Below are 14,366 nucleotides of genomic sequence, written 5' to 3' on the forward strand. Positions count from 1 at the left end.
CACCGAAGAGCTGATTTTTTTTGTATTTTCACCTGGCATGTCAACGGCCATATTCCTCCCACGGACAACAGGTGTCTCCCCGGGTGCCTGACTTAAACAAACCACCTCACCATCAGAATCCTCCTGGTCAATTTCCTCCCCAGCGCCAGCAACACCCATATCCTCCTCATCCTGGTGTACTTCAACACTGACATCTTCAATCTGACTATCAGGAACTGGACTGCGGGTGCTCCTTCCAGCACTTGCAGGGGGCGTGCAAATGGTGGAAGGCGCATGCTCTTCACGTCCAGTGTTGGGAAGGTCAGGCATCGCAACCGACACAATTGGACTCTCCTTGTGGATTTGGGATTTCGAAGAATGCACAGTTCTTTGCTGTGCTGCTTTTGCCAGCTTGAGTCTTTTCATTTTTCTAGCGAGAGGCTGAGTGCTTCCATCCTCATGTGAAGCTGAACCACTAGCCATGAACATAGGCCAGGGCCTCAGCCGTTCCTTGCCACTCCGTGTCGTAAATGGCATATTGGCAAGTTTACGCTTCTCCTCCGACAATTTTATTTTAGGTTTTGGAGTCCTTTTTTTTCTGATATTTGGTGTTTTGGATTTGACATGCTCTGTACTATGACATTGGGCATCGGCCTTGGCAGACGACGTTGCTGGCATTTCATCGTCTCGGCCATGACTAGTGGCAGCAGCTTCAGCACGAGGTGGAAGTGGATCTTGATCTTTCCCTAATTTTGGAACCTCAACATTTTTGTTCTCCATATTTTAATAGGCACAACTAAAAGGCACCTCAGGTAAACAATGGAGATGGATACTAGTATACAATTATGGACTGCCTGCCGAGTGCAGACACAGAGGTAGCCACAGCCGTGAACTACCGTACTGTACTGTGTCTGCTGCTAATATAGACTGGTTGATAAAGAGATGTCTATGTAACTATGTATGTATAAAGAAGAAAGAAAAAAAAACCACGGTTAGGTGGTATACAATTATGGACGGACTGCCTGCCGAGTGCAGACACAGAGGTAGCCACAGCCGTGAACTACCGTACTGTACTGTGTCTGCTGCTAATATAGACTGGTTGATAAAGAGATGTCTATGTAACTATGTATGTATAAAGAAGAAAGAAAAAAAAACCACGGTTAGGTGGTATACAATTATGGACGGACTGCCTGCCGAGTGCAGACACAGAGGTAGCCACAGCCGTGAACTACCGTACTGTACTGTGTCTGCTGCTAATATAGACTGGTTGATAAAGAGATGTCTATGTAACTATGTATGTATAAAGAAGAAAGAAAAAAAACCACGGTTAGGTGGTATACAATTATGGACGGACTGCCTGCCGAGTGCAGACACAGAGGTAGCCACAGCCGTGAACTACCGTACTGTACTGTGTCTGCTGCTAATATAGACTGGTTGATAAAGAGATGTCGTAGTAGTATGTATGTATAAAGAAGAAAAAAAAACCACGGTTAGGTGGTATACAATTATGGACGGACTGCCTGCCGAGTGCAGACACAGAGGTAGCCACAGCCGTGAACTACCGTACTGTGTCTGCTGCGACTGGATGATAAATGATATAAAAAAATATATATATATCACTACTGCAGCCGGACAGGTATATATTATATAATGACGGACCTGCTGGACACTGTCTGTCAGCAGAATGAGTTTTATTTTTATAGAATAAAAAAAACAACAACACACAAGTGAAGTCACACGACGAGTGTTTAACTTTTTCAGGCAATCACAATATAAGTATACTACTAACTATACTGGTGGTCAGTGTGGTCAGGTCACTGGTCAGTCACACTGGCAGTGGCACTCCTGCAGCAAAAGTGTGCACTGTTTAATTTTAATATAATATTATGTACTCCTGGCTCCTGCTATAACCTATAACTGGCACTGCAGTGCTCCCCAGTCTCCCCCACAATTATAAGCTGTGTGAGCTGAGCAGTCAGACAGATATATAATATATATAGATGATGCAGCACACTGGGCTGAGCCTGAGCAGTGCACACAGATATGGTATGTGACTGAGTCACTGTGTGTATCGCTTTTTTCAGGCAGAGAACGGATATATTAAATAAACTGCACTGTCTGGTGGTCACTCACTATATAATATTATGTACTCCTGGCTCCTGCTATAACCTATAACTGGCACTGCAGTGCTCCCCAGTCTCCCCCACAATTATAAGCTGTGTGAGCTGAGCAGTCAGACAGATATATAATATATATAGATGATGCAGCACACTGGACTGAGCCTGAGCAGTGCACACAGATATGGTATGTGACTGAGTCACTGTGTGTATCGCTTTTTTCAGGCAGAGAACGGATATATTAAATAAACTGCACTGTCTGGTGGTCACTCACTAGTAAACTCTCTGCACTCTCTACACTTCTACAGTACTCCTCCTAGTCCTAAGCTCCAGTAAATCTCTCTCTCTTATAATCTAAATGGAGAGGACGCCAGCCACGTCCTCTCCCTATCAATCTCAATGCACGTGTGAAAATGGCGGCGACGCGCGGCTCCTTATATAGAATCCGAGTCTCGCGATAGAATCCGAGCCTCGCGAGAATCCGACAGCGTCATGATGACGTTCGGGCGCGCTCGGGTTAACCGAGCAAGGCGGGAAGATCCGAGTCGCTCGGATCCGTGTAAAAAAAGCTGAAGTTCGGGCGGGTTCGGATTCCGAGGAACCGAACCCGCTCATCTCTAGTTCTTGGTCACCTCCTTGACTAGGGCCCTTCTCTCCCGATCGCTCAGTTTAGATGGCCGGCCAGCTCTAGGAAGAGTACTGGTGGTTCCGATCTTCTTCCATTTATGGATGATGGAGGCCACTGTGCTCATTGGGACCTTCAAAGCAGCAGATATTTGTCTGTACCCTTCCCCAGATTTTTGCCTCAAGACAATCCCTGTCTCAGAGGTCTACAGACAATTCCTTTGACTTCATGCTTGGTTTGTGCTCAGACATGCACTGTGAAGTGTGGGACCTTATATAGATAGGTGTGTGCCTTTCCAAATCATGTCCAATCAACTGAATTTACCACAGGTGGACTCCAGTTAAGCTGTAGGAACATCTCAAGGATGATCAGTGGAAACAGGATGCACCTGAGCTCAATTTTGAGCTTCATGGCAAAGGCTGTGAATACTTCTGTACATGTGATTTCTTAGTTTTTTATTTTCAATAAATGTACAAAAATCTAAAAAAAACAAACTTATTTCACGTTGTCATTATGGGGTACTGTGTGTAGAATTTTGAGGGAAAAAATGAATTTATTCCATTTTGGAATAAGGCTGTAACATAACAAAATGTGGAAAAAGTGAAGCGCTGTGAATACTTTCCGGATGCAATATATATATATATATATATATATATATATACACACACTGTTGAGTCACATTATTATGACCACATCATTCATGTGATGTTGGCAGCGTGTAGCCCATGAAGTACATCACGTGTCATGCGCTGGCTCGGTGGGTATATAAGGCGTGTGATAGGCCGTCTGCACACATATCACTAGCTGCTGTCATGGGTAAATGGGGCGATTTATCCGAGCTGCAAAATTGGATGATTATCGTCTTTCGGGCCAAGGGTGGCAGTATTTCTGACACAGCACAGTGTATGAACTGTTCGCACACTGCTGCGGTGAAGGTGTATCGTGACTGGACAAATGGCATCACTGCGAATAACCGATGTGGAAACTGCGGAGCACCACGTGCCACTGATGTGAGAGGTGAACTTGGGGGCTACCAGACGTGTGTCTAAAATGACAGTTCAGTCCGTCTAGCTGCTATCCGTGCTGCACACGGCGGTTGTTCTGGCTATTAGCTGACTCGACCGTGTATATTTACACATATATATATATATATATATATATATATGTATATATATCTCAAAGCACACACATATGTGTGTATAAAAATAAGAATTTACTCACCGGTAATTCTATTTCTCGTAGTCCGTAGTGGATGCTGGGAACTCCGAAAGGACCATGGGGATAGCGGGCTCCGAAGGAGGCTGGGCACTCTAGAAAGATTTATGACTACCTGGTGTGCACTGGCTCCTCCCACTATGACCCTCCTCCAAGCCTCAGTTAGGACACTGTGCCCGGACGAGCTGCCATAATAAGGAAGGATTTTGAATCCCGGGTAAGACTCATACCAGCCACACCACTCACACCGTACAACTTGTGATATTATATCCAGTTTGACAGTATGAAAACAACTGAGCCTCTCAACAGATGGCTCAACAATAACCCTTTAGTTAGCAATAACTATGTACAAGTATTGCAGACAATCCGCACTTGGGATGGGCGCCCAGCATCCACTACGGACTACGAAAAATAGAATTACCGGTGAGTAAATTCTTATTTTCTCTGACGTCCTAGTGGATGCTGGGAACTCCGAAAGGACCATGGGGATTATACCAAAGCTCCCAAACGGGCGGGAGAGTGCGGATGACTCTGCAGCACCGAATGAGAGAACTCAAGGTCCTCCTCAGCCAGGGTATCAAATTTGTAGAATTTAGCAAACGTGTTTGCCCCTGACCAAGTAGCTGCTCGGCAAAGTTGAGCCCACCTTCCTTGTGGAATGGGCATTGACAGATTTTGGCTGTGGCAGGCCTGCCACAGAATGTGCAAGCTGAATTGTACTACAAATCCAACGAGCAATAGTCTGCTTAGAAGCAGGAGCACCCACGTTGTTGGGTGCATACAGAATAAACAGCGAGTCAGACTTTCTGACTCCAGCCGTCCTGGAAACATATATTTTCAGGGCCCTGACAACGTCAAGCAACTTGGAGTCCTCCAAGTCCTTAGTCGCCGCAGGCACCACAATAGGCTGGTTCAGGTGAAACGCTGACACCACCTTAGGGAGAAACTTGGGACGAGTCCTCAATTCTGCCCTATCCATATGGAAGATCAGATAAGGGCTTTTACATGATAAAGCCGCCAATTCTGATACTCGCCTGGCCGAAGCCAAGGCCAATAACATGACCACTTTCCACGTGAGATATTTCAGATCCACGGTTTTTAGTGGCTCAAACCAATGTGATTTCAAGAAACTCAACACCACGTTGAGATCCCAGGGTGCAACAGGAGGCACAAAGGGGGGCTGAATATGCAGCACTCCTTTTACAAATGTCTGAACTTCAGGTACTGAAGCTAATTCTTTTTGAAAGAAAATCGACAGAGCCGAGATCTGTACTTTAATGGATCCTAGTTTTAGGCCCATATTCACTCCTGCTTGCAGGAAATGCAGAAATCGACCTAGTTGAAATTCCTCTGTTGGGGCCTTTTCGGCCTCACACCATGCAACATATTTCCGCCATATGCGGTGATAATGATTTGCCGTAACATCTTTCCTGGCTTTAATAAGCGTAGGAATGACTTCCTCCGGAATGCCCTTTTCCTTCAGGATCCGGCGTTCAACCGCCATGCCGTCAAACGCAGCCGCGGTAAGTCTTGGAACAGACAGGGCCCCTGCTGTAACAGGTCTTGTCTGAGCGGCAGAGGCCAAGGGTCCTCTGAGATCATCTCTTGAAGTTCCGGGTACCACGCTCGTCTTGGCCAATCCGGAACCACGAGAATTGTTTTTACTCCTCGCTTTCTTATTATTCTCAATACCTTTGGTATGAGAGGCAGAGGAGGAAACACATAAACTGACTGGTACACCCACGGTGTCACTAGAGCGTCCACAGCTATCGCCTGAGGGTCTCTTGACCTGGCGCAATAACTCTCTAGTTTTTTGTTTAGGCGGGACGCCATCATGTCCACCTGTGGCCGATCCCACTGATCTACAATCATCTGGAAGACTTCTGGATGAAGTCCCCACTCTCCCGGGTGGAGGTCGTGCCTGCTGAGGAAGTCTGCTTCCCAGTTGTCCACTCCCGGAATGAACACTGCTGACAGTGCTAGTACATGATTTTCCGCCCATCGGAGAATTCTTGTGGCTTCTGCCATTGCCATCCTGCTTCTTGTGCCGCCCTGTCGATTTACATGGGCGACTGCCGTGATGTTGTCTGACTGGATCAGCACCGGCTGGTGTAGGAGCAGGGATTTTGCTTGACTTAGGGCATTGTAAATGGCCCTTAGTTCCAGAATATTTATGTGTAAGGAAGTCTCCTGACTTGACCATAGTCCTTGGAAGTTTCTTCCCCGTGTGACTGCTCCCCAGCCTCGAAGGCTGGCATCCGTGGTCACCAGGACCCAGTCCTGTATGCCGAATCTGCGGCCCTCTAGAAGATGAGCCCTCTGCAGCCACCACAGTAGAGACACCCTGGTTCTTGGAGACAGGGTTATCAAGCGATGCATCTGAAGATGCGATCCGGACCATTTGTCCAACAGGTCCCACTGAAAAATTCTGGCATGGAACCTGCCGAAGGGAATTGCTTCGTAAGAAGCCACCATCTTTCCCAGGACTCGCGTGCAGTGATGCACCGACACCTGTTTCGGTTTCAGGAGGTCTCTGACTAGAGATGACAACTCCCTGGCTTTCTTCTCCGGGAGAAACACTTTTTTCTGGACTGTATCCAGAATCATACCCAGGAACAGTAGACGTGTCGTCGGAACCAGCTGTGACTTTGGGATATTCAGAATCCAGCCGTGCTGGTGCAGCACTTCCTGAGATAGTGCTACTCCCACCAACAACTGTTCCTTGGACCTCGCCTTTATCAGGAGATCGTCCAAGTACGGGATAATTAAAACTCCCTTTTTTCAAAGGAGTATCATCATTTCTGCCATAACCTTGGTAAATACCCTCGGTGCCGTGGACAGTCCAAACGGCAGCGTCTGTAATTGGTAATGGCAATCCTGTACCACAAATCTGAGGTACTCCTGGTGAGGGTGGTAAATGGGGACATGCAAGTAAGCATCCTTGATGTCCAGGGATACCATGTAATCCCCCTCGTCCAGGCTTGCAATAACCGCCCTGAGCGATTCCATCTTGAACTTGAATTTTTTTTTTTATGTACGTGTTCAAGGATTTCAAATTTAAAATGGGTCTCACCGAACCGTCCGGTTTCGGCACCACAAATAGTGTGGAATAGTAACCCCGGCCTTGTTGAAGTAGTGGTACCTTGATTATCACCTGCTGGGAATACAGCTTGTGAATTGCCGTTAGCACCGCCTCCCTGTCCGAGGGAGCTAAATTTAGTGCCCCCCCTCTGTTTTTTACCCTTTGCTGTAGTGTAGCCTGCAGGGAAGAGCCAGGGAGCTTCCTTCCAGCGGAGCTGTGAGGGAAAAATGGCGCCAGTGTGCTGAAGGAGATAGCTCCGCCCCTTTTCCGCGGACTATTCTCCCGCTTTTTCCTATATTCTGGCAGGGGTATTTTCCACATATATAGCCTCTGGGGCTATATATTGTGGTAATTTTGCCAGCCAAGGTGTTTTTATTGCTTCTCAGGGCGCCCCCCCCCAGCGCCCTGCACCCTCAGTCACCGGAGTGTGAAGTGTGTATGAGGAGCAATAGCGCACAGCTGCAGTGCTGTGCGCTACCTTGGTGAAGACTTGATGTCTTCTGCCGCCGATTTTCCGGACCTCTTCTTGCTTCTGGCTCTGTAAGGGGGACGGCGGCGCGGCTCCGGGACCGAACACCAAGGACTGGGCCTGCGGTCGATCCCTCTGGAGCTAATGGTGTCCAGTAGCCTAAGAAGCCCAAGCTGGCTGCAAGCAGGCAGGTTCGCTTCTTCTCCCCTTAGTCCCTCGCTGCAGTGAAGCAAGAAGAAATTTTACCAAATAAATGGAAGATCGGGCGCTTCCAGGTGCTGTGTTTCTAATGCTGCTGCTATAATATTTGGGGGTAGTTACACCCCAACCACACAATCAGAAAAATACAGAAAAATGATAGCAGCGCTAATGAAGTGTTATAAACAATTAATAATGAGAAGGATTGAGTGATAAGTTGACTATACAATTTAATAAAAATAATAATGATAATAACGGCCTTTATGTAAAAATGGATACACATCCATGAATCAATTAAAAACAATTCATATGGGTCTAATGAGAATAATGACTGCCTGGCACATTAACATCCGTTCCTGATTTAAAAACCTGGAATTTAGCAGATGGAGACAGACTGACGGCGCAGTCACACCAAAGCACTTTACCCGGAACCGCTAGAGGTGTAGTCCCTTTAAGAACGTCACTGATGTTTTTGCTTGAAATCAGCCAAATTCGGGGTCCTCATTTCACACGGTGTCCTCTTTGTGAAGATAGGGTAGATGGTGCTCCTTAATCGGGAAATAGTTGTCTCAATTGAACTGCAGATGGTAAAGTCCAGTGTTTGGTCCGGATGTAATACGGCAGTCAAAAAATAGCGTGATAGTTGACCCAGGTAGCCTCCTACTAACGCGTTTCACTGCAAGGCACTGCAGCTTTATCAAAGGTCTTTGATAAAGCTGCAGTGCCTTGCAGTGAAACGCGTTAGGAGGAGGCTACCTGGGTCAACTATCACGCTATTTTTTGACTGCCGTATTACATCCGGACCAAACACTGGACTTTACCATCTGCAGTTCAATTGAGACAACTATTTCCCGATTAAGGAGCACCATCTACCCTATCTTCACAAAGAGGACACCGTGTGAAATGAGGACCCCGAATTTGGCTGATTTCAAGCAAAAACATCAGTGACGTTCTTAAAGGGACTACACCTCTAGCGGTTCCGGGTAAAGTGCTTTGGTGTGACTGCGCAGTCAGTCTGTCTCCATCTGCTAAATTCCAGGTTTTTAAATCAGGAACGGATGTTAATGTGCCAGGCAGTCATTATTCTCATTAGACCCATATGAATTGTTTTTAATTGTTTCATGGATGTGTATCCATTTTTACATAAAGGCCGTTATTATCATTATTATTTTTATTAAATTGTATAGTCAACTTATCACTCAATCCTTCTCATTATTAATTGTTTATAACACTTCATTAGCGCTGCTATCATTTTTCTGTACCTCGCTGCAGTGAGCCTGTTGCCAGCAGGTCTCACTGAAAATAAAAAACCTAATTCTATACTTTCTTTCCAAAGGCTCAGGAGAGCCCCTAGTGTGCATCCAACCTCAGCCGGGCACAAAATCTAACTGAGGCTTGGAGGAGGGTCATAGTGGGAGGAGCCAGTGCACACCAGGTAGTCATAAATCTTTCTAGAGTGCCCAGCCTCCTTCGGAGCCCGCTATCCCCATGGTCCTTTCGGAGTTCCCAGCATCCACTAGGACGTCAGAGAAATACTCTTATAAATAATTAAAGTTTAAAACTGTAAGTGCTAAAAACTGCTCTTAATTGCGGGTGCTGGATTGTGCCTTATACACACTTAACTTAATCATAATGGTACAAGACAACAGTTTTGCCAATAAAAATTAGGTAATCAAATTTATCTGTAACAATATAAACAAGTTTAGAGGAAAACAATGTCAGCAAGGAAAGGGATTAGGCATACGGCCCGCATCCAAAGACTCTGAGACAATTGACCTTTGGTTTACTTCCAGACCACCCTTTTTGGGGTGTTTTGGCTTTTACAGTTACTGTGGGTGCATGGTTCTCCCAATATACCGTACTACGGTAAACACTGCTTCTTCCCAAGAACACACTCTGCACAACTGTACAGTTGGCAGGCTCACTGACTCCATTCTGTCCTAGCATGTATATAGCGCTCAATGCCATATTACTTCAGGACATATTTGCCTACTGATAAAGCATTTCAGGGAGACTGTGACAGTAACACCTATCAGCGCAGACGTGTACCGCTACATCTGAGAGGCGTGTCATGAAAATGACTTACATCCAAATGTAAATGAGCCTATTTGTTGTAGAAAAGACACTGATGTTTTTCAGGATTTTCAGGATTTAATATGCATGTAGCCATAGGGATCATTGTGCCTTTTAACCAATGCAGGGAAATGGCACTGATGATCCTATGTGAATGTGTATAGTATGTATCTCCGATTTCTTTTTCCCCCCCAAGAATTTAACAATTACATAATGGGGGTAAGGGGTAGTCAGGGAGATTGATGTACTATTCAGGGTGTCAAGGAGATTACTGCTATTCCACCCAGTCCCCCCCCCCCCCCCACACAGAAGTACAAAGGTATCGCACAGCGGCAATGCCTTCAAGAGTAGCTCCCGGACAGCGCAGCTTTAGCGTGCTGGCCGGGAGCTACTCATCGCTCCCCGGCCCGGAGCGGCTGCGTGTGACGTCATGCAGCCACTGCGGCCCGCCCCCGCTCGGTCAGGCCATGCCTGCATTGGCCGGACCGCGTCCACGAAACGGCAGCCACATGCCGAACCCCCCCCCACCGACCGCCTCTGCCTGTCAATCAGGCAGAGGTGACCATGGCGGCCTGATGGCCGTCTGGCATGCACCGATGCACTGTGGCACCGGTGCATGCCCAGTTCTGACCCAATCGCACTGCTGCGATAAACTGCAGCGTGCGATCGGGTCAGAATGATCTTCAGTTTTTGACTAGTTTGAATCTCCACCAGACTTTTGTAGTCTGCGGTTTTCTTTATTTGAGGTAAACGTGTCACTCTTGTGAAGTCATTGAGGCATGTCAGGAAATATTGGTATCCACTTATAGATTTCACCTCCTTCAGACTGCACACGCTTCTTCTACGTGCCGCTGCATTCAAAGACTTTGGGGCAGATGTATTAAGCCTGGAGAAGTGATAAAGCAGTGATAAGTGGAAGGTGATAACATACCAACCAATCAGCTCCTACCTGTCAATTTCCATATTAGAGCTGATTACCTTGCACTTATCACTGCTTTATCACTTCTCCAGGCTTAATACATCTGCACATTTATGTCCTACTTTGTGACATACTACAGTATATGAAACATTTATTTAATAAGTTTCTTATAAAGCGCAGCAAATTCATGGCGCTCTACAACTGACTTGTACTCAGGCCTTTTAGGCTTAGTGGGGGTAATGCAGGTGTGGTTGGAGCAGCGTTACATGCAGCAAAGTGCTGATTACCGGTATTTTGCGCACGTGCAGAACCTGTACTGCGCATTTGTGAACGGGTTCTGTGTCAGATTGACAGTCTGATGCCATTTGGGGGATGGGGGGGGGGGGGTGACAGCCCCTGTTTCTTAAAACAGAAGCTTGTCACTGCCATTGCAGAGGAGGAAGAGGCCAGGGTGTACGCCAGAGGATGGAGATTTCCTGGCCTCTCGGTAGGTGTTGCGGCGACCGGCTGTTGAGACCCCATGGGTCATGCAGCCAGCCAATAGTGTAGGAGATAACACGGTTCAGAACAGTACTGCGTGCAGGAGGTGAGACGCCCCCTGCTGCATCCCTATATTAGTGCTATCACTACTGCTTCTATGTAAGCAGCAGCAATATCAACTCCGGCCACATCTGAATTAGCACAAGGTGACTAGAGCAGAACTCTCAGCATTTGTCTGGTATGGGTTCCTGGAACTGCAGCTGGTTATCCCTCATGATCTCCGTTCATAGCCATTAGTCGCCTAAAATAGCCCCATCCTGCAAGATGGCCTCTGGCCAAACAGCCTTATGAAAGAGAGTGCCCCCGCTGTGCACCACAACCGTCTCTGCTCTGCCAGACCCCCTCCAAGGCTAAGGGCCCGATTCAGACCTGATCTCTGCGCTGTGAATTTGCAGAGGTTTGTGATCAGACAGTCGCCGCCCTGACAGAGTGAAAATCTGCACCCGTGTAAGTCTGCGTACGCCGTGTGAAAATCCCTGCAAAAGCCGGTCAGCTGCAAATCCATTTACAACTCACTCACCATTGAATGATTTTTCCAGTCTGTGCGCAGCCCGGGACTTACTCCTACAGTGCGATAGCAACAGGCTGATCGGGGCGAAGCTAACGTCACACACCCTCCCTGAAAACGCTTGGGAACACCTGCGTTTTTACTGACACTCCCAGAAAACGTCCAGTTACCACCCCCAAACGCCCGCTTGCTGTCAATCTGCGTACGCCTAGTGATCAAAAAAGACGCTGGATATTTCCGCAGTCTGGCCTCAAGAGTGCGCATTAAGATTCGTATGCATGCGCAGTCGATCGATAATCGCCCACTGTGCAACTTCGCACAACAGTGATCAGGTCTGAATTAGGCCCTTTGTCTCTCCAGTGCAGTGGCGTCGGAACGGCGGGGTGGGGGGGGGCAAGGGGGCAGCATGCCCACCCTCCCAAACATGAGAGAGGCGCAGGCTCTGGGGAGGGGGAACATATACCTATGTATCCCCGCTAAGACACCTACTTTAAAAGTCGTCCGTTGGCGCTGCAGTGTGCTGCCCCCTGTCCGGTGCCAGCCAGTTCGTCACCACTGATGCATTACTGGGAGGAGGCGGGGATGTCCCAGCAGGCCCTGCATGGCCACGCCTCCTCCCAGTAATGCATCCCTGAAGAGTGAAGAGCCGACCGGCCAGGACAGGGCATGTGGCAGCAGAATGCGGCTGCAGCATTTTTACAGTAGGAGTATCCGCGGAGAGCCTGAGGTAAGCGCTCCCTGCACGGGGAAGGGGGGAGAGGGAGGGGATGAATCAGTGGGGAGAGCCAAAATGGTTAGTTTACTATGCCCCCCTCCCCCCCCCCCCCAACCACAAAACATTCTTGCGTCCCTGCTCCAGTGCTAGTGACTGGATGAATATTCTAAGCTCTAATTAGATGACTAAGCAGATCACTGAATATCTAATTTAAATGCTGCATTTTATATAAGGATGACAAAAAGTGTTACTAGCCACACAGAATCTTCTACTTGCAAATAACAAATGTATGAATATCTGAATGAAATTAAAACATAGGGAAAACATGCAATCTATGGAGAGAGAATTGACTGCATAGGAAAGGAAAGAGTTAAACATCTGGTGAGGGGTGGACCTAGCTGTGAAGAAAGTACAGCCCTTTGTGAAGGGGAGGGTTCATGATATATAAGTAAGGGGAGGCCATTTTAAATCTCTCTCTTGTGAGGATTTTGCCTTCCCACCCTCCCGCCCTTGTGGTCAGAGATTTGGGCACGTGGTGCATTGGCGTTAAGTTGTTGGCTGGTTTTATCGTTGGCTATTTATTGGCGGAAAAGAACGGCAGTTTTCTATTTGTATGGTAAACTGTAGTGTTTTACAGTTTAGTATTGGTTTAGGTGCACTCACCTCCATCGACTTATTGGCCGCTTGACCACCCGTCCGGGAAGGCAGCGGCAGGGCACCCAGGAGCGGTGGGTAGTCACTGTGGGGGTTGAGTTGTCACCTATTACCGGTGTGTGATGGTTGTATTAAAATTAGGATCGTTGCGAAGTTTTAGTAATTTAAGGTTAATTTAGGTTAATAGAGCCGTTCTTTTTGCTGCCACCATATGCCGGCTGGATCGGCATCTTAATAAAAATTTCTATTTACAGGTTTGCTATTGGTTAGGGACAAATAAATAGCTAGCAATTTTTCTGCCAAAATTCAAGTCTCCGTGTCTTTATTTCTGGTTGTGAAGGTAATGAAGGTTTACTTTAAAGAAGGGGGTCCACCAAATATCGCTAGGATGTTTATTGTATTGATTGAAAAACACTGTTAATGGGATATTTTTTTAACATCACCAGACAAAGAGAACACCTTTCGGAGTTGTGGGAAGTTTGTTGTCAGTGGGGATTAAACGATCCCAGCTGGACAATAATAAGGGGTATATTTACTAAAGGTCGATTTTGACCGATTTTGTGTATTTCCAGATTCAGAGATTTACTAAAGGCAAAAACCATCTGAAAAACTGACTTTCGATTGAAACCAAACACCTGGAAAACATTGATGTTTTCTCATAGGACTCAATGCAAATCAGAGATTTACTAACAGTCGCTTTGAAAAATCGACCGAAAATCAAACCCAAAAATCGACCAAACAATAGATTAATAGGTAACAGGCTTTTTTCACTTCTAAAACACATTCTATTGCCTAAACCTTCATTATGATCAGGGGCGCCAGAACGTTTTGTGGTTGGGGGGGGCGTACATAAAAATAAATGTTGGCGCTCCTCCCCACGATTACCGCCACCCCATGCGGGGAACGCTTACCCCCCAGATCACAGCGGAGAATCTGACTTCAAAACTCCGGCGCCGCAGCGTGCTGCCCCGTGTCCTGTCTTAGCTCTCACAGATGCATTACTGGGAGGAGGCGTGGTCATGCTGAGCCTGCTGGGAAATCCCCGCCTCCTCCCTGTGTTGACTCTGAGTCTGTGAAGAGCCGGCTGGACATGACACGGGGCAGCACGCTGCGGCACCGGAGTTTTGAAGTCAGAGTCTCTGTGGTGATCTGGGGGTAAGCCCACGCCTGCGCCTCTGACGTGTTTTTTTTGGGGCGGGCATGCTGCCCCCGTGCCCTTCCACCCATCCCGACACCTCTGATTATGATGCATATAAAAGTAATGATGACGGA

Source organism: Pseudophryne corroboree, chromosome 8 (genome assembly GCF_028390025.1).
Source record: "Pseudophryne corroboree isolate aPseCor3 chromosome 8, aPseCor3.hap2, whole genome shotgun sequence".
Taxonomy (NCBI): Eukaryota; Metazoa; Chordata; class Amphibia; order Anura; family Myobatrachidae; genus Pseudophryne; species Pseudophryne corroboree.